The sequence below is a fragment of the Vigna unguiculata genome, chromosome 4 (genome assembly GCF_037176805.1).
Source record: "Vigna unguiculata cultivar grain cowpea cultivar isolate G323 ecotype 2 chromosome 4, ASM3717680v1, whole genome shotgun sequence".
In the NCBI taxonomy this organism is placed as follows: Eukaryota; Viridiplantae; Streptophyta; class Magnoliopsida; order Fabales; family Fabaceae; genus Vigna; species Vigna unguiculata.
The window spans coordinates 42,326,098-42,350,032 of NC_140795.1; the positions used below are offsets into that span (position 1 = coordinate 42,326,098).

At 34.3% G+C, this 23,935-nt stretch overlaps 2 pseudogenes across 1 annotated transcript; both read right to left on the reverse strand.

Moving 5' to 3' along the window:
- Positions 1-3,974: 3,974 nt before the first annotated feature.
- LOC114182266 (UDP-glycosyltransferase 1 pseudogene) lies at positions 3,975-5,606 on the reverse strand (annotated as a pseudogene).
- Positions 5,607-18,639: 13,033 nt separating this feature from the next.
- Positions 18,640-19,162, reverse strand: LOC146887232 (large ribosomal subunit protein uL11c pseudogene; annotated as a pseudogene). Its single transcript, XR_014994239.1, has 2 exons — positions 18,903-19,162; positions 18,640-18,824 (listed from the first exon to the last, which is right to left on the reverse strand). The product of XR_014994239.1 is annotated as a large ribosomal subunit protein uL11c pseudogene (transcript).
- Between the last annotated feature and the right edge of the window lie 4,773 nt (positions 19,163-23,935).

Genomic DNA, 23,935 nt, shown 5'->3' on the forward strand with positions numbered 1-23,935 from the left:
TTGCGTGGAGGGCAATATTGAATAAAATAGCAACAAAGGAAAACTTGAGCAGAAGAGGGTTACAATTAGCAGAAAAATCATGTGTCCTATGCGGGTTGGAGGAGGAAAATACAACCCATTTATTCTTAACGTGTAAAATTGCAAACATGGTTTGGAACCTTTGTAATAAATGGGTGGGTATAAGTTCAGTGCAACATAATCAACTAAATATGCATTTCCAACAATTTTCTTTAATGGCCTTAAACAACAAAGAAAATAAAATATGGAAGGGCTTATGGATATCAATTATTTGGAATATTTGGAATCATAGAAATAAGATTGTGTTTAAACAAGGGAAAGTGGATCCAGAGGAAATATTTACTTTGGCACAATTAAATGCTTGGACATGGATGAAATACAAAGTTCCACATGTCCATTTCTCTTATAACGATTGGAATTTGTTCCCAATTGAGTGCATCAAATCAATAACGTAGAATCCTCCAATCAAAATATGTTATGGAGGAAACATGTGTTATAACCCACTCAGACTATTCAGTCTAGAGGTTTCTTTTGCTTTATGCAGAATATTTCACAGGGGAAGTCTTCAAAGGTGTAATGATTTACTGGACGCACAATACTTTGCTGTTTACTGATCAGGAAGCACTCAAATAGACCATGAACGTATTGAATCTAGCACTGGACTAAAGGAATGAATCCAATAATTGTCAATGTGTACCAACTTGAATAAGTTCCTATGAGTGGATATTTTTAAGATGGTACTTTTTAGTTGTACTTTGAATATGTAGGTCCTGTATTTGTCTTTGATCTTTTTGCTAGATACATCAATTAGGTTGTTTTGTTTATCTAAGAACCTCAATGTAAAATCAGGATCTGTATAAGGGTTGAGACACCCCTAAAGTGTCTCTGTATATATATTAATATTCTTTGCTGATAAAAAAAAAAAAAACCCTCAACCCACCTTTTGCAAGTTAAATACGAAACCAACGAAATAGGGGCGAAGAGCCGACACTCCCTTCCAATTTCTTATGCTTTTCTTCAACTGCATCATTGCTATCTCTGTTTTAGATTTCACATCATTATGTCCGAACCATGGTTTCAAGATCTTCTGTTTATATTTCTTTTTTTAATATTTTTAATTTACACTCATATAGTGTAAAGTGAAATAGTCCTTCGGAGTCGTGTCGTGTTCTTGAATTACTCTACACATATATTCCTATCACGTTCAGACCTGTCTATGAGCCATTTAGGCTTAAAATATTGCAATCAAAATATTACGTCTTAACATTAATATTCAAAGCTTTTATCGTAATTTTGTTACACGTTTTGACTTGAAAGGAAAGGAGAGATTGTTTACAAACTTTTATTGTTGCCAATTTAGGGTTTTCACATATTGAAATAAAGTAAAAGGGTAGTTTAAATTTCTACTTTCGTATTCATGTTTTAACTCCTTTCGTGAAAGTCTTTATATTTAAATTGTTATATTCTTTTCTTTTTTGATTAAAATAGAGATAAATTAAAGAAAAATATTTTATAAATTGCTTTAAATAAAAAAAAAATGAGATCGAAATAATTCCGTTTTTATTCAACAGGAGCATGTGCTACCCAAATTTAAGTAGTTAAGCATGTACAACTAAATAGCCTCAAAATACTTTTTCGACAATAAAGTATTAAAATATAAAAAAATATTTAAGATATTTTAATCCATTTATAAAAGTCTACGTATTGACATTGAATCCAAACTTCTTCAATAATATGATATGTTGTTAAGGTTAAACTTCTTCGCTTAACGACTTAAAATTGGATAAAATAAACATTCTTCCTTGAAATTATGTCTAAAAAATTTATTCATAAAAATTTAGATAAATTACAATAGAAACTTTATATAAACTATCAAGCTAGTCAAAATTGAAATTTATATCGTAAAATCATAAGATTTTACAATTTTACATAATATTTATGAATTAGATTTCGGCTATAATTACAAACTAGAAAGATCATCGTATACAATCGTAAAATCAAATAAATTATATTTTCTTTAAATCTTTTATTGCACCGTCTCTATTTCTTAAAAAATAAATAAATTTAACATAAATTAAACTTAAATTTATCTAAAAATTAATGTAGTTAAAAAAAACATCAACCACAGAATTTGGATACACACAAAACATTTATTTTGTCTTTATATTTTTATTTCAATTATTTTCATATCTTTCGGACTTTATTATTTAAATTTTAAAATTTTAAATTGGATTAATTTCTACTTTAACTAAAAATTAGTAATTGTTTGATTCATAAATTTGTCACTCCCATTTTATTTTTAATTGTTCAAATTGGATTAACAAAACATTTGTTATTGCACTCACATAGTAAAAAAATACAAACTCTAACATAATTTCTTTTTCTCTTTTTGGTTATATTGAAGGTAGATCATTTTAGTTTTTATTTTAATTTAAATAATTTATATTATATGAATGCAGTCTAATAAAGTAATGAGAAAGTGATGAATTTTGTACACTTAAATTTAGTTAAATATTAACAAGGGATTAATTTTATTTTCATATGCGGGTGTTTTGTGATATAATACTATCTTTGTATATAAATCCTTCACAATTCTAAGTATAATTTTGATTTTAACTACCTTGAAAACTATGTTATATGGATAAAGATGTCGATTTTAAGTAACTTACAAACTACAAGAGACATTCGCTTAAGTCCGCATTCATTTAAATTCGCATTCAGCATAAATTCACGTTTGGAAAGGGAAAATTTTTCAATCAATAATTTTGTGACTTTATTTTCAGAAAAAAAAAATCATAAAGTCATTTGACGATTATTTTCGATTCATTCATGTGTGATTGTTAATTGACCATTTTGTAAAATACGACTAAGGGTAAATAGTGCACCCTTAACTTGATTTATTTAACTGATGATAAATAAGGGGAATCTTTTAACTCACTCACATTTTTTATAACACTTTCTAATGAATTGGAGATAACATTGTGTTAGTCAACTTCAACTTCAATTTCGTCCAGACCAATTACTTATTTTATATTCTGTTACATTTTGTTATATATAGAGAGACAGTATTATGAATAAACTAAAATAAAATAACACGTTCCTCCGATAATATATGTTTTATATATATATCTATATATATATATATATATATATATATATATATATATATATATATATATATATATATATATATATATATATATATATATATATATATATATATATATATATATCATATCTCTCATATTTTTACAATTCTTAAAAATTTTTGGCACTCAATATTTTATAATATTTTATACTATAATTATATGGTCCATAATATTTTATAATGTAATATGATTCCTAAAATTTCACAAGTATACATTCAAAGTTAAGTTAGCATCAAATTTTCAAGATTAAAATACGCATTTTAACGAATGGTTAAGGTTGGTCATACCCTTAAACTAATATATTAAACTAAATAAGAAGGTGGTTTTTAAACCAAAGTTTTCACGCAATTATTTCGTTACTTTCTTAATTGATTTAAATGTAATCATTAAACAAAAATATAGTTTAATAGTACAACGTTCCAAATTAAAGAAAAGAAAGTATAAATATTGTAATGCAAATATAGAAAATCTTGTTGGAATTGTTTGCATGTTGGCGATTAATTTAATTATACTTACTTTGCATTTAAAAATATATGGTAAAATATATTCTCCATGGAATTCACTTCTCAAGACAATCTAAACTTGAAACATCATTTTAAAGTAAGGAAAATTACCTCTTGACAAAGAAACTTTTGACAAATTTAACAAAGTTTCTAAAAATAGAATTAAAACAGATTAAATTTTTATTTTTTAATTAAAATAAAATAATAAAATAATGTTTTTTTACTTGAATAGGAAACTTTGTCAAAAAGTTTGTTAAAAAGTTTGTTAATCTATCATAACTCTTAAAGTAATAAACATTGAGAATTTACAAGATAACTTATCATCATTATTTTTCTGAATCTCACACTTTTCTAGTAATGATTTAATTATTATTATCACACAATAAGTCTGAATAAATTATGCTTGGCAGAATAATTGCACAAGCATTACCTGAGTTAGTGTGCTTTCCATTTTTGCACTAACTCGTTCAAAGCAACCACAGAAGATCCACCTTCACTCGTTGCTTCTTTGGCACTGATTTTCATTTTAAAAATTCTCTGTCTAATCTCTTTCCCTCTGTCCGAGTCCATCAGCTCCTTCACTCGCTCTCCCAACTCGGTAGAACTCACTAACCCTTCTTTGTTCCTCTTCACCCCCAAACCCACCTTCATTTCCTCCACCAAAATCACCTTGTTCAGCTTCTGCTCTGCATACAGAGGCCACGCCACCATGGGCACCCCTTCCCACACACCCTCCAACACCGAGTTCCACCCGCAGTGAGTCACGAACCCACCCACCGACTCGTGACTCAGAATCGCAGCCTGTGGGGCCCAGTCTCTCACCACCATCCCCTTCTCTTTTGTCCTCTCCAGAAACCCCTCTGGCAGCAACTCGTCCAAACTCGGTGGCTCCCCCGAGTCACCCTCTTCGAACTCGCTCCTCACAACCCACAAAAACCTTTGCTCACTATTCTCCAACCCAATAGCGATCTCTCTCAGCTGCTTCCTGGAAAACCTTCCCATGCTTCCAAAGCTCAAAAACACCACACTCTGACTCGGTTGCGAATCGAGCCAACTCAGACACCCATTATCGTCCCCTTTACAAGGTTCGGAAGAAATCACAGGCCCGACGCAGAACACGGGTGGCGTGGTTCCTTCCATCAACCCTTGGTTGAACGCTTCCATGACCCTCCCTTCGATGGCATCACAACTGTTTACTATAACCCCGCAACTGTCCCTCATGCATTTCCCTATGTCGATAAAAATCTGGCAACTTTCGCTCTGACGATCCTTTCCCGTATCAGGGAGGTCATCGGTGTGGATCGTGGGAACCCCGGGGATGGTGATGTGCATGTTGAGGTCCTTCATGGACTTTGTAGTGCTTTCATGAATGATGATTTGCTGAAAGAGAATGGCGAGGGTGGAGGCACCGGAAGTGTAGTAGAAGTACGTGGGGATTTGCAGCGCGTCGGTGACACGTGCGGCGGTGTGGTTCATGAAGTCTAGGACGACGGCTTTGAGGTTCGAGAAGTGGGAGATTAAGTTGAGGATGCGGCGGAAGTGGTGGGTGGTGGCGCGGCAGAGCTCGAAGTTAAGGGCCTGGGGATGGAGGACGGTGGGGAGAGAGATCTGGGGGATCCGGTGGAAGGTGATGGAGGGGGTGGCGGCTGTGACGGCGGCAATGTATTTAGCGGTGGCGGCGCAGGTGAAGGCGGTGGGGGAGGTGGGGGTGTCTTGGTTAGGGGGTGGAGTGAGGAAGAGGATGTTGATGGAGAGAGAAGGGTGGTGGGATAATATGAATTTGCCTAGTTCCACCATTGAAACTAGGTGTCCTCTTCCCAAAGCTGAGTACAGAACAATGGAGTCCTTCTTCATGGTCATGGCGATTCAAGAGAATGTCTTTGTTTCTCTTATGATTCAAAGGAGGATTGTTGTGTGTGAGTGAAGGTGAAACTTTATTGCTCTATTTATAGGAAGAAACTTGGTACCCAAGTGTCTTGGATTATATGTCTGCTGGGACTTCTTAAAATTAAATTTCTCATAATATTGTGTTTTTCTTTTTAATTTCTCTTTATATTGTTTTAACTAATGAAGAGCTAATTTAGTCCCTAAAATATATAGCACCTGTCCATAAATTAATAAAATGATAAATAATCCTTAAATTATATATATTGACAAACCAATTAATTCTTGAAATTATTAATAATTTATCTTTAAAATTGTAATTACACACAAGTTGAAACTTTTATATATATATATATATATATATATATATATATATATATATATATATATATATATATATATAGTAATCAAGACATCAAGTTTTTAAAGTAAACAAATTTAAATCAAATTAATGAACTTGGAAACAAGAAGGATGACTTTAGGACCATCTTATTCCTTAATTAACTCTGAAGTGGAGGAGTTATTTATTTTGGTATGTCAAAAGTTTTTATATTACTTCAGAGTTGAGAAAAAAATAAACTATACATATTTTCTCTTTTAAAAAACCAAAACCGTAACAAAAAATCAAACTAAGAGACTTAGTGTAGTAGAACAAAATATACTTGAATCATTTTTATAATCATGTCAAAGTTATCTTAGTATTATAAATACACATATTTAAGAGAAGAAATTAGTAACGTATTTTATAATTAGGTCTAAATTATCTTATTATTATAATTTCAAACACTAAAGTTATTATAAATTTTAATTTTCAATATCATTCTCTACTTTTATTTGTTTTGGGATATTTTAGATGTTTACGTAATTTTATTGACTGGTTAAAGATGAAAAATTAGAGGAACATTTTATTATTTTATTTATTTCAACGTTATATTGCCATTTTAAAAACTAAATTGATTGTTTATTTTCATGAATAAATAAATACTTATTTTAAAATGTATTTTTTTTACATAACTCTATAGGTACGAATCATACGCAACACCCGTGCATTATTTTACTCAACAAAAATTAAATGAAAAGTTATAAATAAAGTTTTTGTTTTATTAAAAATCACATATGAACCTTTTGTTTATGTTTCGTGTTTGCACGAATTCGTAAAAAGAAGAGTTTCCCTTACAAAAAAAGTCAGCATTATACTCAGATTTTGAATAATTGTGCATCTCACGTTCATAACAAATAACAATGCCTTCAAAATTAAACTAGAAACTTTCGCAGGAGAACTGAATGCTTATTATATGCTTATACAGTTATGTTGATGTATACTGCATAGAAGATTGTGATTTGCCCTCTCATAATTTGAAGTGGTTTTTAATATTGTGTTTTGTATGGAGTATCTATTCGCTTCAATTTGCATTTATACCATTTAAATTTTTATTTGGAATAAGAAAATTTACGAATCCATAACTTTGTTATTTCATTTTCAGAAAAAAAGTTATATAAAATTATTTGACGACTATGGTAAATTTATTCACGTGTGATTATCAATTGATCATTTCATAAAATGCAACAAAGGGTGAATAGCACGTCCTTAACTTAATTTAACTAATGCGGTGATAAATATGATAAGACAAATTGCTTCATTAGCATCATGACTCATCATTTAAAATATTTACTTAATATTTTTTTAATTTAAATTAGTTTTTAGAAAATATTTTTTTTTAAATATCTTTCAATTTTAACAATTTTTTTATTTTAGAATTAGAAAATCAAGTTTGAGATATTATAAATATTTCATATTTTATATTAATAAAATAAAATAAGAAGTTTATCTATAAAATATCTCTCATATCTATCATATATCTAATATCTCTTATATTTTCATAATCCCTAAAAATTCTCTACACTAATAATCTATAATGTAATATCGCAACTATTTTATATCATAATGATATGATTCTTAAAATTTCATAAGTCTTCACCAAACTTCAAAGATCAAAATGTGGACTAAAGCAAATGTATATTGTACTAATTTCTTTTCCTTTATTTTTGTCATCATATTATTGATGGATTAATCAATTTTACTTTCTTCTCTTACATTTCATGTTTTCCAAATTGAAAGTGAGCAATGTATAGATTTTTCGTTGCTCATAACAGTGAAAATAGAACGATTAATTGTGAGAGGAATGAAAACAACATAATTGTATTAATTTCTTTCATGTAGAATTGAAGAATGTGACTTAAAGTTTGGAGGGAATATGCAAAATATATACTTAACATAAGTATATTTTACTATTGTCGAATCTTAACGAAGAACATTCAATATTAAGCATTTTAGGGTACTAGATTATTAGAAGAAGAATAAAATATTTAAATAAATAATAAAGTGAATGCAATAAGGAGACTGTAGTACTAAGTTCACTACAAGTAGGGGTGGGCAAAAAATTTAATTTTCTTGATCCAATCCACTTTTGTTCCAATTCACTCCATTTATAATCCATTTTATTAAAAATCTAATCCATTTAAAATCCATTTAATGGATATGGATTCCAATCTAATTTACATTTTATATATCTTATGGATTGGATATCCATTTTATAAATCAAGATTTTTAAATATGGATAATCCAAAAAATCCAATCCAAATTTTCAATTTAAATTTTTAGTTGGGTTAAACTAAAAGTTGAGATGAACTATGCTATATTCAGACTTGGATGGACCTTGTTCGACGACCTATACGGATCGGACAGGCCCGACAACCATAAGAGGTTGGGCGGGCCTAAAGATATGAACAAGATAGGCGGGCCCGACAAACTAAACGAGTCGATCAGGCCCAATGACCTGATGAGTCACGCGGACCCGAAAACCCGAACGGACCAAGCAGAACCAATGACGAAAACAGGTCAGGCAGCCCAAAGACCCGAACGAGTCAGGCAGGCCCAAAAACCTGAACAGGCCTGACAACCCAAACGGGCCCGAAGACCCGGATGGGCCGGACGACCTGGCGACCCAAATGGGCCTAACGACCCAGACGGGCCCGACGACCCGGATGGGTCTGACGACCTACACGGGCCTTACGACCCGGATGGGCACGACGACACGAACGGTTCGGACGACCCGAATGGGCTCGACGATCCGGACAGACCTGATGACTTGGACGAGCCTAACGGGCCTGGCGACCCGGACGAGCCTGACGACCTACACGGGCCTTACGACCCGAATGGCATTATGACACGAACGAGCCCTACGACCCGGACAGGCCCTACGACCTAGACGGGCTCGACGTCCCGGAGGGCCCGACGACTCAGACGGGCCTGATGACCTTGACGTACCTAACAACCCAGACGGGCCCCACGATTCGAACGTGCCCGACTACCCGATTGGGCCCGACTATTTGGACCTGTCCGTCCGGGTCGTCTGGCCCGTCTGGGTCGTTGGGCCCATTCGGGTCGTCCAGCCCGTTCGCGTCGTCGAGCCTATATGTGTTTTCGGGCCCGTTCGGGTTGTCCGGCCCGTTCGGGTCATCGGGCCCGTCTGGGTCTTTCGGGTCGTCGGGCCCGTCTGGATCGTCCGGGTTGTCGGGTTCGTCTGGGTCGTCGATCCCATCCGAGTCATTCGAGCCTTAATGACACAAGTTTTAAGAAATTCAATTTAAATTTCTTTTATTAAAAATGGATTCTGGATTTTAAACTTGATCCAAATATTTGGATTTGATTTAAATCTTGATCCAAATATTTGGATCTAGATTCTAAAAAAATCCAAACTTCTTTTGCTAAAAAAATGGATTTGGGTCAAAAATCTAATCCAATTATTTGGATATAAAATAGATGTGGATTGGATCATTAAATATCCAATCCATGCCCACCCCTAACTACAAGAATCTATTGGCGTCGGTCCAAATAGGATGCTACGAAGCCAAAATCGACACTGGGAGGAAGATTGCAGCGGCCCAGTGACGCTATGGTGCACCATGCCAATTTCTTGGATTCAAAGATTGTTTGCATCGGTGAAGAGCGGACGAATATTTAAGGCTCAATTCATGTCGGCTTAATTGACGAAAATACATCAAAATATAATAATCATTTTTTCATGCGTTGGCTAAGTCCACTCAAGATGAAAAAAAAATGTTTACAATAGCTTTGAGTGGGTGTAGCATGGGCTCAGCAGACGCAAACTATTCAAATTATTTGCATCGGCAAAGTGAGGGCTTGACCGACGCAAATGTTTGTGAATTTGGGAATGAAATATCTATTTCTAGGCAAATTCCAGAGACTGCATCCAGTTTAAGAACCTACGTTCAGATAACAACCCAAGAATCCATTATCATTTCAAGCATCTTAGAGCCTGCATCCAAGCACATCCAAGAAATTGCAAACAAAATTAAGAGCATTGTGACTTGAATGAGATCAAAATACAAGAGTTATACAAAATCCATAAGTCTATGATCAAAATAAGACAAGTCTATTGGCATTGTCATTACAGCCACATTACAGTCACATTGGCATTACATTCTAAAGTTTACTACTTAGCTTATACTAAGCCTATAAAACCTAGTGCCCTTACTTGTATCGAAAATTGTGGTGCACACTATTTCATGGAACTCTAAGCTCCATTTTACTCAATTACATTTCAGAAAATGTAGATAGAAGAATCATAAGGAGACTTTGACACCACTTTGGATTACACAACACGCATGTGACTATGATCTAACATACGAGAAATGAAAACAAAGGTCAAGAAAAATATAAGTGGAAAATAAGTCTCAAGAGATGAAGTAGTTATCACATCATCAAGAGCAAGTCTTACTATAGCAGGCTAAAACATGAAACTTGGATTAATCAATGACATTATCTTACACCATTTTTATTTCATTAAAAAAACAATATAATCAGTTATGTTACACATAAATATAACTAATATTGAAAAACATTACAGAATCAATAATTTCATCCTCAGTCCAAAGCAACCATTCATGAATAAGTACAAGTGAATTATTAACTAACCTTGCTTGTGTAACTGCCAACACAAATTTAAACTCTACTCCAAAGTCTCTGCTTCAACCCCAACACTCAATGATTCCAATCACAAGACCACCTAATTCAAAGTGATAAACGACATCAAAAGTCAAATAATATACATTTAAAAGGTAATCATTAAACCTAGCTCACTTATGCACCTAAGGTTCAATCTTTTAGCTCCCCAAAAGTTCTTTCCCTCCACTTAAAACCCTTAATGACGAACACCAAATTCAGAAACCAATATCGCCAAAAGATTACTATGTTAGTAATGCATTTATCACGTTTAATACACAATGTAGGAGATTTAATCACTTCTCTCTTCACAAACCCTCTTAGTGTGAACGAAATCGCGAACCCCTTCACTTCGCAAGCCTCTCAATCGCCTTACAATCACCTCGTAAGCATTGTTCACAGGGGCTATTTGCAATCGAAGAGAAAGGGAGCGAAAATGTGGCTCACTTGTGCAATTGAAGCTCGTCGTAGAGAAAGGGGGAAGCTTGTGCGATTCCTTGCTCACTTGCTCATTGCCATAAGGCTCACTTGCTCAAGGAAGCTCGTCATAGAGAAAAACTCTTCTCTCGCGCTTATGGTAGAAAGGGGGAAATGAAATGGGGTAAACCTAAATTGGGGTAAACATTCACAAATGAGGCTCACTCTAGCACTTGGTAGAAAGGGACGCAATGTGAAACTTACTTGGTAGAAACAAAATGGGAGGTGCACAAGGTGAAACTCAAACAAAATGGGAGGCAATACTGAAATTGGGAGAGGGGGAAACGTGAAATTTACTACGAAACTTAACCTAATATTTTTTCTTTTAATTAAGTGAAGCATGTGTCGGTCATCTAACGCTACCAACTGAGTCATTATGAGTCGATCATATGACGCCACCCATTGATTCATCACGTTGGCTTATTTTCCTTTAATTAATATCCATAGAGTGGGTTGTGCGTTGGTTTAGCCGACGCCTTTTGCGTCCTCACAACGACCGACGCCATTTTTGGAAGCTAAACAATAACATTCTTGTAGTGGTTCTTTTACTAAATTCTTAGTTGTAGATGAAGTATAAAGAGCTTGGAGTAGATATCAAATGAAACAAAAGAGGAAGTAATTCATGTTTGAATTTTTGCTTATCTCTCTTTTAATGTAAGTTTCTTTTCATTTGTACATCTCTCTCTTGAATGAGAATTTTTTTAAACATCTATAAGAAAGTCTTTCAATTTATATATATTTTATCTTAATTTTGTTTAATGTAAGACTTTCGACTCATACTTAATTTTTTAATAAAGTAAAAGCTATTGTATGGAATAATCAATTTCTGAAACAATTTTAGAAAATTGTGCAAGGAGAGATGATGAATTTTATGACATAAAAAAAAAAGTTTACTATAGAAAGTAAACCTTCTTTCAAAACCTTAGAGCTAAAAGTAGACAATTCAAGGGTTTCAATAAAAACATACCAATTTCTCTGATAGGATGGTGTTTATAAGATGATAGAAAAAGTTATTCCATAAAGATCAAAGATGGTTTTACTACTAAGTAGTTGATCATGTTCAAATTATTTATGGGGGAAAGGAATATGTAACACAACATCTTAGTAGATAATGAGTGTGGACATGGCTAAATTTTTAAGGAAATGATGATTTTGGATTGATCGTTTACTACTAGACCAAAAGTTATAATTAATAGTTCGGGTGTTGCTATATATACTTAAGAATGTAGCAATTCTAATGTCATGATTCCCTTGTGATTGGCCCACCTAGCTTTCATCACAAGATAAATTATGTCATCAACAACAATTTTCCCCTTAACAATTATGTCATTGGAAATCAAACTTATAACTAGGTTTTGATATCAATTGTTAGATCAAACGCTTACCACTATACAAAAACTATAACTAATATTTAATGTGTAACTCTTTATACTTAAGAGTGTAACAATTCAACTGCCATAATTTGATTGTGTCATGGATGGCCTCCACCCCTTATCAAATGATACCACTTGCAACAAATGTTTGGTCTCTCAAGTAGATTATGAAAATCCTACAAGTTTTATAAATTGGTGTTCTTGATTATATGTATAACATGTTAGATTTCTATTAAAAAAATAAAGATTGGTTTTAGGAATCTCTTTATCTAACACAATTTCTATACTCTTAAATGGAAAAGTAACAAAGGAATTTAATATAAAAAGACGACTACAACAAGGAGATTTCTAGCCCCATTTCTATTTACAGTAGTTGGAGAGAAGAATTGGTGAATTAAAGAGGAAATAATCCGAAATAAATTTATTTAGGATATAAGGTAGCAAATAACATAATAGAGGTTAACATTTTATTTATTGTATAGGGACGCAACTACACAAAAATGTATATGTGAACACATTCACATTCACATTCAAGAGAATCAATCCAAGAGACTTAGTCTTCCATAAGGGGCTTTTTTGTATTTCGAGATTCCTTTAAAATGAAAATTGTAAAAATGGATTCGTTGAATTTTTTGTAAAATAGGGATAAGTCGTCAGGACAGAGGACGGCATTATAGGAGAAGTCGTCCTCTGTCCTACTGGTTTCTTTTTATATTTTTTTCAAAAAGATAAATTGTCTTGATAGATACCAGTTTTTTATTTATGTGTTGCAGTTTTTCAAAAATTCGTATTCCTTTTTATGAAATTAAGCTCATGTGCTTTATCATTGAAGTCAACATGAGACTTCATTTTATAATTAAAAATGTTGTTAAAAACAAAGTATCAGAGGTTGCATATTTATCTGCATTCTCAAAAAGTACCCTTTATTATTTTGTCAAAAATAAAAACATCGAGAATAAATAAATTATAGTACTAGTTTTGTCAGCTAGAATTGAGAAAACCAATTCCTCATTCATAGCAAACTAAATAAATTAATGTAATGACGTATTATACACAAACTTACAAACTTACAAAAGTTATCTTTTTACATTCCAAACTATCTGTTAGTTATTAGGAAAGAAGGAACAATAAGTTAAATTGGAATTACTTTTTATTTGTCTTTAAGTTTCAAAATTACATGTAAAAACTACAACTTTTTAACACAAAAGAAATCTGAAAAGTGAAGTCGTCAAGACTTATGATAACTTCACTTTTTTCGTCAAGACGACTGTATTTTTAAAAAAAAAAACGGCAGCGATAAAGAACAATTCCACCTATAATATTGTCCGCTATACTAACGACTTATCCTGTTAAAAAAAAAAAATCATCTAACCTATTTTTACCGTTTTAACTTCAAAGAGATCCTCAAAATACAAAAAGAAAAAAAAAAGAAAAAGCCTTCGAGTGGACGACGAGACAAACATAATGTAAAAGTAAAATGACAAGTGGTGGGTGATGATGAGATGAGATGAGATGAGATGGGGTTGATGGACAATGTTGATGCGATGTTGGAAAAGTCCTCTAAAATGCAATTGTTGTTCAGATCTACAACTTCCTAAATTTTACAGTGGAGATTCACGTTGATAATAAAGTCCACGTTGATTCAATGTTATTTTTTATTTTATCATAACATTAAAATAAAGTTTATAAATTGTTTACTTGTCTAGAAAACTTTATTTTTTTAAATTGTTAACAAGAAAGATCCAATCCACCGTCTTTATCTCTCTAATGTCTACCTAGTTTGTCTATGATTGACAATATTTAGAAAACTGATTTTAGTAAATACTACTACTTTAACTCCAAAAATAAATAAGTTAGAACTTAATATAAAATATTTTTCTATAAATATAATTTTATTTATATATAACCTACTTTTATCTTACAAAAATAATTTAAATTTACTTTTTATTTCTTATCTTTATCTTCTAGAAACCTTGGAAAAAATTATTGGAAACAGGTCCTTGATTTTCATCTTTAACATGGTTTCGTGAAGATTCAAGAAAATTTTGTATTTCTCTTTTTCTATGGTGATCTCAAAGAAGTGTGTAGAAGGAAGTATTTTCCTGAATTTGTAGCTGCGTAAGTGTCTTGAATTATAGAACTACTAACTAAGGAGTCCACGGTGTTGATCTCATGAAGTTTAAAGAAAAAGTAATCTTTGCTTCTCATTATTATTATTATTATTTTCACTGTTTCTCCCTAATTCAAAGGAATTATTTGGACTTCGTGTTTTTGAAAGAAAGAGTTTCTTGCCCAATTTATGGCCATGGTGGGAAGAAGTAGCGTAATTAAATGCCTTTTGGTTTATATGTCGGCGGTATATTCTGAAACAACTTGGTATCAATAACTGTAACCATATATTTATGCATGATTGAGCTTCTAGATAAATCACAATTTCAAACTTAAACGTGACCAATTCATATACACAAAATATACTAACTAAAATAAAATTTACGTAAAATATTAAACCCCTTATAAATTATAATTTTTTTTTCATAATAACTAGTTTGATATGTTTTATTTTAAAATATATTTTAATAAATGTTGTATATGATTACTTAAATCAGTATGCGTTCATGAAAAACAATCTAAATGTAATGTTTACGTAAAATATTATTATAATGAGTTCGTTCTAGAAGAGTTTTGGACACATCCAATACCACCAAACTAAATGTCCAGCTCAAAAGGTTGCACTGATAATTTCTTGGAGCATAACAACCCCAATACCACATGAAATATTAAATAAAACCTAAAATTTATTAGCATTAACCAACAATACAGAGACTTCACAGGAATCATTGGTGGTCGTGACATTTCTATTTAAGTTGAGGTGAATTAAATTTAAAATTAAATGAATTATCATAGATTTATTTTAAGAAAATGTATTGTCCGTTAAATTTAATTATTATTATTATTATTATTATTATTTCATTATCAGATTATCTAATTATCATAAAAACAATAAATTTATAATCTATAAAGAAATACAATCTTTATCTTATAAATTAATTTTATAAATTTAAGTTAAATTTAAAATTTACTTTAATAGTTGACTTTTTTAGAAGTTGGATGAGAGGAATTTTATAAAATGTGGATAAACTAATAGTTCTACCGAGATATTCAAGCTCTTGGACATTTCTTTTATGTTAAATTTTAACTTATTTTTTCTTTTTCTTTGATATTTGTGTAACAACTTGAGTCGTGAAACAACAACCTTAAAAGTGAGGCAACACATGGAACTTTCATATTAATTACATGAGATCCGCAGCCATAGTTTTAACTTACATGATGAGAAATGGACAGAAAATAAGCAGACATTGCCTAACAACTAGAACGACCACATGTTCCTGTCACTGCTCACTGTATTATTGACTCTTTCATCTTTTGTTTTTTTTTTCTGCATATTTAGGCACCATGTTCTGGAACAATATGCTAGTGTGCATTCTTTAATGGTTGCCCCTGATTCTGGTACTGTATATTTTTGATTCTTAGTTCACTTTTTTCAGTGTGAACGTTGCGCTGTATTAAATTAAGAAAAAAAGTTAATTGTTCTTTATTTTCAAAACAAAAAGTGCCAATCAGCTTTATATCTTGCTTTCACCTTTGTTTTATATTTTATTTCTACTTAAAATAACAAGTTTAAACTGATTTAAAAATATGGAAACTTTATATCTCTACTAGTTATATTTCACTGCAGAAAAAAGATAAAAAAAAGGTTATTGTTTAAGTATGTGTACTTAAACTTAAGAACATATTTTTTCTAAAATTCCTATTAACAAATCATTTAAATTATTTATGTCAATTGGTATCTTCCACTATTGTTATTCCCACTATAAATAATGTTAAAAATATTTATAATAGTTATTACTCATAATTATAAAATATCTTATAATCTAAAATTAGAAAAAATAAATCAATCTATGATTGTTTAGTTTATTTTTAGAAAATCATATTAAAATATAATCATAATTATCCTATAATATGAAATTAGGGAGAATAAATCAATTCATGATTGTCTAACTTATTCTTAAAAATCATATCAAAATATTTAAAAAAACAAATTAATTTCTGATTTACAATTTACCATTACTTTTTCTTTGTCTTTTTTAATCTTCTTTTTAGAAAAACTTTTCGATATTCTAGAAAATAAAAGAAGAAAAGAAAAACAATTTGAATCTGGCCAAAGTTCATTTCAATATAAGGAAAGCAATAAAATTGTTTTGAAGTTTTTTTTTTTTTTTAAATAATGATGATGGCTTGTAATATATATCACCAAAAGGGTTTTCAAAAACAAGTACTTCTGTCTCTAATTTTCCTTTAGAAAACCAGAATTGTCCTTGTTATGTGACAGATACACAGGTCCTAGATTTTTATTTATTTTTTCTTCTACATGGACCCTTTCTAGATGAACAAGTTGTGGTCAATGGTAAAGACTCTGGAGTCAGTGCATGCTCAATTTATGATCCAGAGTCATTCCCCTGTCACAATGTGTTGCCAATTTTTCAGTGCTGGTCCATCAATGTTTTTGTCATATTTACATTAAATATTATACTACTTTAATCCCTCAAATATTAAAATAGATTAGATAATGTACTATTGTCTATCTTATATATTATATACATTATAACGACGGTGGGTATTTTACCTGCATTTTCTATATGAAAAAGACAAGTTGGTATGTACTATCATGCATTATTACGATGTTGCTTTTATGAAAAAATAAAATAAAATACTTTAAGAGAATTCAGAAAAGCAAGCCCTAGTATGATGGATAATAGTTTATAATATCCTTTCACGCTTAAACTAGTTCTTAGTATGATGAATAATTTAATTAACTCGTAAAAGGAAAACACGTTTTATTTGATTTTGGGATGTATAAGTAAGTTTGCATGGAAAAAAAAAAAGTTGTCTGCCAATAGTAACATTGATTTCCAATATCAGTGAATATAAATTATAGTAAGATAGTTGATGTGATGAATAGAAATTAAAAAAGTAGTTGAGTTTTCTATGATGAGATTATAGTGTTAACGGAGGCATTAAAAAAAATGCTAAGAAAATGTTGTCATTTGTGGTGGTTCAAAATTAAGGTTCTTAGTCGCAAATACTATTGATGACTATATAAAACCCTTCAAATGTTGATCACGGTACAAATAAATAAATTGAAGTTGATTTTCTTTTTCCCGTTCAGGTGATATGACTGAGATTTGGTAATTAGACAATGGAGAACAAGAAAAGATAGAATAAGTACCAGAAAGAAAGATTTGTAGAAAACAAAGTAAGATATTATTATTAAATAAAAAATATACTCCACTTTAGATTTATGGAGAATTTGTAACATAACATTATATTTACAACACAAATCACACAAGAATTTAGTTCATTGTATCTAATCTCAATAAAAAGGTTTAGCTCTCCATCGTAAAAAATCGAAGGTTTACAAAATGAAAAGACACCAGTGCAGGAAGGGCCTTTGGCAGCGGTTGTTTTTAATATTCTGCACCGGTTCGGGAACCGAAGCATATTGGGGCGAGGCCAAAAGGTCATAGCTTTTGGCCTCGGTTAAGAACCGAAGCCATAGAGGACGCTTCTGCCTCGGTTTTCCAAGCACCCGAGGCCATAGACCCTGCCTTTTGCCTCGGTTTTCACTGCACCCGAGGCCATATGGGCTTTTTTTTTTTTTTTTTTTAAATTTGATAACCCTTTTGGCCTCGGTTTCGGCTGCACCCGAGGCCATATGGGCTCTTTTTGGCCTCGGTTTTTGTTGCACCCGAGGCCATATGGTGTTTTTTTTTTTTTGAACCCTTTTCCACCCCTAAATAGCAATTTCAAGTTAGACGGTTCGGAACTTTGAACATTGCATTCATTGAAAAACACAACAAGCTTTTGAGTAGAGTACGAAATGTCTGATGCTCTATCAAATCAGTAACAGCAACACTAACATATCTCTTGCATTTTGTTTGTTCAGATTTATTATGAGGAAAACAAGACGAGGCTATTCACTCAAAAACTGAATTTCAATCACCCAAGTAAAGCAAATTTTGTGCTGGAATGCTATTTCGATTCATAATTCGTATGGATATTTAAGTCAACCAACTATTTTAACAAGAATTATACTAGCCAAGGCAACATAATATCAAACAGTTTGTAGGCAGTGGGTGGTAGTGAACATACTAAGAACTAACGTCGTAGACTGTGATTTCCACAGGAATGACATAACCGGGTTTATCAGCGGTTCTAGCGTTGTAATCCTTGCAGAAAGCCATAATATTGACACCCTTGGATCCAAGAGCAGGGCCAACGGGAGGAGCGGGTGTAGCCTTCCCAGCTTCAAGAGCCAGCTTTATAACTCCAACCACTGCACCACCCAACACAAAATACAGAGTACGAAAAATAAAATCCCAAATTCTAGAGGTTAAACAAAAATTAAGCTTACCTTTCTTCGCCTTCCCACCGGGTTTAGGGGGAGCCATGGCAATGACATTGAAGCGCCTTCGAATTGGAGCAGAAGAGGTTAAGGAGAATTTAACAGAAGTCGAAAAAAATGAAGAAGAAGAGGAACTCAAATTGGAGATTGCCGTTTTGGGTTGATAGGGTAGTGTTAGGGTTTTAGCGGAAGAGAAAAACGTGAGCGTCGCCATTGTAGAAGCGTTCGTCACTCGCCGCAGAAACTGAACTCAAATTCTCGCGTGGTGGTGGACGGACGCCAGACGAGACGGCGCAAGAGCTCGCGTGGTGGTCTCGCGTGGTGGTGGCTGGAGGCGCGACGAGACTGCGGTGGCTGGTGGAGGCTCGCGTGGTGGTGGCTGGAGGCGCGACGAGACTGCGGTGGCTGGTGGAGGCTCGCGTGGAGGCTCGCGTGGTGGTGGCAGGAGGCTCGCGTGGTGGCAGGAGGCTCGCGTTGTCGCCGGAATTTGCAGAGGAGAAATGGCAGCTGCGCGCGCGAGGAAGAAGGGGTTCTGTTTTTGAGCCCTAATCAAACGATATGGCCTCGGTTACCGAACACCCGAGGCCTATCACCCCTCTTTGGCACCGCTTCTCCCTAACCGAAGCCTATAGGTCAATTTCTGGCAACCTTTTGGCTTCGGGCCTCCTTAACCGAGGCCTATAACCCCTCTTCGGCACCGGTTTCTTAAGACCCGAGGCCTAAAGCGGCATTTGGCACCGGTTTTTGACTGAACCGAGGCCTATAAGTTCCCTTTAATTTCAAAATTGCCACCGCCTCCTTATAGGCTTCGGTTCCGCCAGAACCGAGACCTATAAGGCGAGGTAAAATCCCAAATCTGCACTAGTGAGATAATAAGAAAGAGATGGAAACCAAAGAGAAAATGTCATCCCTCTTCCAAGGTTCTTGAAAAATCTGTTTTAATCATTCTCCATATTAGAATTGTTGTTTGGTTGGTGTGCTTGTGTATATGGTCTTTCTTTTCTTGTTTTTTTATGTTTTTTCCTTTCAATTATCTTCCTTATTTTTATGTTTTTCAATTTTCAATTCTCAAATCTTGACTTCTATAAAAATATTGAGTTAACATGTTTGTTCAAGTATCTTTTGTGTTCTTGTGAGTGATAGGTATTGATGATGATGAGAATGAAGACACAAGGAGTAGAGAGATTTGAGGAGTGGGCTTACCCGTCCAAAAAGTGTTTGTTTTCTTTCTTTCTTTTTTACATTTTCTGCTTTTAATAATCAAAAGTATGACTTGCTTGGTCTGACATATATGAATGCATTGGTTTTATGACTTTGAGTAAGTTTTGCATGACTTTGAGCCTAAGAGTTTTTATCTATTGAGAGTTATCTCTTTTGGCTTACAAATATCTTTGCTTGAGTTTCATAGCTATTTATTTTTCATTTGTATGCTTACATATAAACAAGGCATTTTTATTTCCTTCCTAGCATCATATTTTGAACCAAAAATCCAACCTTGTTTTTCAAGACTAAAACCTTGGTGCAAACCTTTGACCATCAAAATAAACTTTCCTTCATCTTTGAATCCTTGAGCCTTGTTGAAAACATTTAACCACCACACCTTAAGGGGAGAGAGCAAACTTTTCATGGTCATGAGTGTGATTCAAGTGGGGCGGCATGAGGAACATTAGATATGGTTGCGGTTGATGTGGTGCATTCTTGTAAATACGTTTATACAAAAGAAAAAAGAAAGAGAAAAAGAGAAAAAGAAAAAGAAAAAGAAGAAAAAAAGGAATAATGTGGTTGCACGTGGTGTTTGGTTGTGCTCTAGTTTTCAAATAGAAGAGAGTAGAATGTTAAGATTGTCAAGTTGATGTGATTGCTCTCTTTACTCATTCATGCTACCTAGAAACACCATTCCCCTTCCTAGTCGTGTCATAATTCACAAAATAAAGTCCTTGTTGATGTTTGCATGTTTTGATAACTCTTAGCTCTTCAAATGAAAAACAAAGTCAAATTGTGTGCAATTAGTGGTAGAAGAGAGAATGACACACATCCCTATACACTAGTGTGATTGAGTGAAACACTTTTTCTAGTGAGGATTGGACCTTGTGGTTGATCAATGAAAATAATTTTTCCATGGTTGTTAGTAAGGGTGGGCATGGATTGGATTTTTAATGATCCAATCCACATCCATTTTAGATCCAAATAATTGGATTAGATATTTGACCCAAATCCATTTTTTTAGCAAAAGTAGTTTGGATTTTTTTTAAATCCAGATCCAAATATTTGGATCAAGATTTAAATCCAATCCAAATATTTGGATCAAGTTCAAAATCCAAAATCCATATTTAATAAAAGAAATTTAAATTGAATTTCTTAAAACTTGTGTCATTAAGGCCCGGATGACTCGGATGGGACCGATGACCCGGACGAACCCGACAACTCAGACAACCCAGACGGGCCCGACGACCTGAACGACCCAGACGGACCCGACGACCCGACGACCCGAACGGGCTCGACAACCCGAACGGGCCAGACAACCCGAACGGGCCCGAAAACACGAACAGGCTCAACGACGCAAACGAGCTAGACGACCCAAATGGGCCCAACGACCCGGACAGGCCAGACGACCCAGACGAACTGACCAAATAGTCGGGCCTAATCGGGTAGTTGGGCACGTTCGAATCGTGGGGCCCGTCTGGATCGTCAGGTACGTCAAGGTCATTAGGCTCATCTGAGTCGTCGGGCCCATCTGGTTCGTCGGGCATGTCTAGGTCGTCAGGCCCGTCCGGGTCGTAGGGCCCGTCCAGGACGTCGAGCCCGTCTAGGTCGTAGGGCCCATTCGTGTCGTCGTGCCCATCCGGGTCGTAAGGCCCGTGTAGGTCGTCAAACTCGTCCGAGTCGTCTAGCTTGTCTGGGTCTTCGGGCCCGTCCAGGTCATCCGGCCCATCCGGGTCTTCCGACCCATTCGAGTTGTCGGGCCCGTCCGAGTTTTTGGGCCTGCTTGACCCGTTCGGGTCTTTGGGCTGCCTGACCTGTTCGTCATTGGTTCTGCCTGGTCCGTTCGGGTTTTCGGGTCTGCGTGACCCTTTCGGGTCTTCGGGTCTGCTTGACCCGTTCGGGTCTTCGGGCCCGCCTTACCCATTCGATTCTTTGAGCCCGCCTGACTCGTTCGGGTCATCGGGTTCGCCTGACCCGTTCGGGTCTTCGGGCCTGCCTGACCCGTTCGGTTCTTCGGGTCCGCTTGACCCATTTGGGTCATCGAGCCCGCTTGGACCGTTTGGATCTTCGAACCTGTCTAGCTCGTTCGGGTCTTCGGGCCCGTTTGGCCCGTTTGGATCTTCGGGCCTACCTAGCTCATCAGGTCATTGGGCCTGATCGACTCGTTCGGTTTGTCGAGCCCGCCTATCTCGTTCATATCTTTAGGGCCGCCCAACCTCTTATGGTCGTCGGGCCTGCCCGATCCGTATAGGTCGTCGAGCAAGACCCGTCCAAGTCTGAATTTAGCATAGTCCATCTCAACCTTTAGTCTAACTCAACTAAAAGTTTAAATTGAAAATTTGGATTGGATTTTTTGGATTATCCATATTTAAAAATCTTGATTTATAAAATGGATATCCAATCCATAAGATATATAAAATGTAAATTAGATTGAAATCCAGATCCATTAAATGTATTTTAATGGATTAGATTTTTAATAAAATGGATTATAAATGGATTGGATTGGAGCAAAAGTGGATTGGATCAAGAAAATTAAATTTTTTGCCCACCCCTAATTGTTAGTCTCTTATAAAGCATATGTTTACATTCTTGTGATATTTGCATTATGAGAACCATAGCTAAGGAATTGCAAAGTTTTGAAATGAGAGTATTGTTGTTTGACCTTTGTTGAGTATATGGCTTTCTAAGCCAAATTACCTTTTGCTTGAGGACAAGCAAGGTTTTAAGTGCAAGGAAGTTGATAACGTCCATTTTTACCTCTTTTTGTATGTTTATTGCCATGAATAAATGAACTCTTTCCTAGCTTTTATCTTGTTATATTCTCAAGTTTAGTGTGTTTTGGTGTTTTAGTTATTTTATGTTTGTTTTTACTTCTAATATCTATTTTGAGTGTGTTAAATAAGTCAATAAGAAACATTTGGGGTGGAGGAAAACAAGTAAGAACTCAAGGGAGCATGATTGGACAAGAAATGATTGATTTTGTGTGTTTATTGTAATGAATAAATAAACTATTTCCTAGCTTTTATCTTGTTATATTCTCACGTTTAATGTGTTTTGTAATGTTTTGTGTTTTAGTTATTTTATGTTTGTTTTTACTTCTAATATCTATTTTGAGTGTGTTAAATAAGTCAATAAGAAGCATTTGTGGTGGAGGAAAACAAGTAATAACTCATTGGAGCATGATTGGACAAGAAACAATTGCTTTTGAGGCAAATATCCATGTCAGACCCCACTGGAATCGTGTCTAGTGCCACAAAGTCATAAAGTAACTAGTGTTGTTGAGAGTATGGAGTCGGGCGCCAGTACACAAGGTCGAGCTCCAAAGACTACAAGAGGCTAAGGTCGAGCGCCAGTACATAAGGTCGGGTCTAAAGAGTTCAAAAAGCCAGGGTTGGGTGCTAGTACACAAGGTCTGGCGCCATCTGCAAAAGAAGCTATTATTTCACATTTTTACTAATAGCGTCGAGGTGTGGAACCTGTGACTAGGCGGCAACGATGCTGATGTGTCAAAAATGGGTATTTAAACATGTTTCTCATGAGGGTAAAGGGGATTCCTCATTTTGCACGATAGAAAAAAACTTTTGGGTGCTTGGAGAGCCTCTTGGAGGTTGCTAGGGCTGCTGGGAAGCTCTCCCACTCCTCCTTGGGTCTTCTCTTCCATTCATTGTGGTTTCCCCCCTTTTGGGGTTGGAGAGAAAGATGGGTTGCGAATTGGATATGGAGACGATTCTAGTGGGGCCTGTTGCGGGCTTTTTCCTTAAAATTAATCTTTTCTTATCTAATCATGCTCCCTTGAGTTCTTGCTTATTTTCCTCCACCCCAAATGCTTCCTATTTACT